Raw genomic sequence first — 3,315 nt, 5'->3', positions numbered from 1 at the left:
ATACGTTATACGTTATACGTTATACGTTATACGTTTCACGTTATACGTTATACGTTATACGTTATACGTTATACGTTATACGTTATACGTTATACGTTAAAAGTTATACGTTATACGTTATACATTATACTTTATACGGCATAAGATCTAGGATATCTGTTATAGATTATATGTTATACGTTATACGTTACACGTTATACGTTATACGTTATACGTTACACAGTATACGTTATACGTTATCCGTTATACGTTATACGCTATACTTTATACGTTATACGTTATACGTTATACGTTATACGTATTACGTTATACGTTATACGTTATACGTTATACGTTATACGTTATACGTTATACGTTATACGTTATACGTTATACGTTATACGTTATACGTTATACGTTATACGTTATACGTTATTTGTTATAGGTTATACGTTATACGTTATACATTATACGTTATACGTTATACGTTATATGTTATACGTATTACGTTATACGTTATACGTTATACGTTATACGTTATACGTTATACGTTATACGCTATACTTTATACGTAATACGTTACACGTTATACGTTATACGGTATACGTTATACGTTATACGTTATACGTTATACGTTATACGTTATGCGTTATACGTTATACGTTATACGTTATACGTATTACGTTATAGGTTATACGTTATACGTTATAGGTTATACGTTATACGTTATACGTTATACGTATTACGCTATACGTTATACGTTATACGTTAAAAGTTATACGTTATACGTTATACGTTAAAAGTTATACGTTATACGTTATACGTTATACACTATATGTTATACGTTATACGTTATACACTATACGTTATACGGCATAAGTTCTAGGATATGCGTTATATATTATATGTTATACGTTGTACGTTATACGTTATACGTTATACGTTATACGTTATACGTTATACGTTATACGTTATACGTTATACGTTATACTTTATACGTTATACGCTATACGTTATACGTTATTCAGCATAAGTTCTAGGATATGCGTTATACATTGTATGTTATACGTTATACGTTATACGTTATACGTTATACGTTATACGTTATACGTTATACGTTATACGTTATACGTTTTACGGTATACGATATACGATATACGTTACACGTTATCCGTTATACGTTATACGTTATACGTTATGCGTATTACGTTATACGTTATACGTTATACGTTATACGTTATACGTTATACGTTATACGTTATACGTTATACGTTATACGTTATACGTTATACGTTATACGTTACACGTTATACGTTATACGTTATACGTTATACGTTATACGTTATACGTTATACGTTATACGTTATACGTTATACGTTATACGTTACACGGTATACGTTATACGTTATACGTTATACGTTATACGTTATACGTTATACGTTATACGTTATACGTTAAAAGTTATACGTTATACGTTATACATTATACGTTATACGGCATAAGTTCTAGGATATGCGTTATAGATTATATGTTATACGTTATACGTTATACGTTATACGTTATACGTTATACTTTATACGTTATACGCTATACGTTATACGTTATTCAGCATAAGTTCTAGGATATGCGTTATACATTGTATGTTATACGTTATACATTATACGTTATACGTTGTACGTCATACGGTATACGATATACGATATACGTTACACGTTATCCGTTATACGTTATACGTTATACGTTATACGTATTACGTTATACGTTATACTTTATACGTTATACGTTATACGTTATACGTTATACGTTATACGTTATACGTTATACGTTATACGTTATACGTTATACGTTACACGTTATACGTTATACGTTATACGTTATACGTTATACGTTATACGTTATACGTTATACGTTAAAAGTTATACGTTATACGTTATACATTATACGTTATACGGCATAAGTTCTAGGATATGCGTTATAGATTATATGTTATACGTTATACGTTATACGTTATACGTTATACGTTATACGTTACACAGTATACGTTATACGTTATCCGTTATACGTTATACGTTATACTTTATACGTTATACGTTATACGTTATACGTTATACGTATTACGTTATACGTTATACGTTATACGTTATACGTTATACGTTATACGTTATACGTTATACGTTATACGTTATACGTTATACGTTATACGTTATACGTTATACGTTATACGTTATACGTTATACGTTATACGTTATACGTTATACGTTATACGGTATACGTTATACGTTATACATTATACGTTATACGGCATAAGTTCTAGGATATGCGTTATAGATTATATGTTATGCGTTGTACGTTATACGTTATACGTTATACGTTATACGTTACACGTTATACGTTATACGTTATACGTTATACGTTATACGTTATACGTTATACGTTATACGTTATACGTTAAAAGTTATACATTATACGTTATACATTATACTTTATACGGCATAAGATCTAGGATATGCGTTATAGATTATATGTTATACGTTATACGTTATACGTTATACGTTATACGTTATACGTTACACAGTATACGTTATACGTTATCCGTTATACGTTATACGTTATACTTTATACGTTATACGTTATACGTTATACGTTATACGTATTACGTTATACGTTATACGTTATACGTTATACGTTATACGTTATACGTTATACGTTATACGTTATACGTTATACGTTATACGTTATACGTTATACGTTATACGTTATACGTTATTTGTTATAGGTTATACGTTATACGTTATACATTATACGTTATACGTTATACGTTATACGTTATACGTATTACGTTATACGTTATACGTTATACGTTATACGTTATACGTTATACGTTATACGCTATACTTTATACGTAATACGTTACACGTTATACGTTATACGGTATACGTTATACGTTATACGTTATACGTTATACGTTATACGTTATGCGTTATACGTTATACGTTATACGTTATACGTTATACGTATTACGTTATAGGTTATACGTTATACGTTATAGGTTATACGTTATACGTTATACGTTATACATTATACGTTGTACGTTATACGTTATACGTTATACGTTATACGTTATACGATATACGTTATACGTTATACGTTACACGTTACACGTTATACGTTATACGTTATACGTTATACGTAATACGTTATACGTTATACATTATACGTTATACGTTATACGTTATACGTTATACGTTATACGTTATACGTTATACGTTATACGTTATACGTTATACGTTATACGTTATACGTTATACGTTATACGTTATACGTTATACGGTATAC

The sequence above is a fragment of the Ptiloglossa arizonensis genome, unplaced genomic scaffold, assembly GCF_051014685.1.
Source record: "Ptiloglossa arizonensis isolate GNS036 unplaced genomic scaffold, iyPtiAriz1_principal scaffold0099, whole genome shotgun sequence".
Lineage (NCBI taxonomy): Eukaryota > Metazoa > Arthropoda > Insecta > Hymenoptera > Colletidae > Ptiloglossa > Ptiloglossa arizonensis.
The sequence above is the reverse complement of the archived record's forward strand: the minus strand, read 5'-3'. Positions refer to the sequence as shown.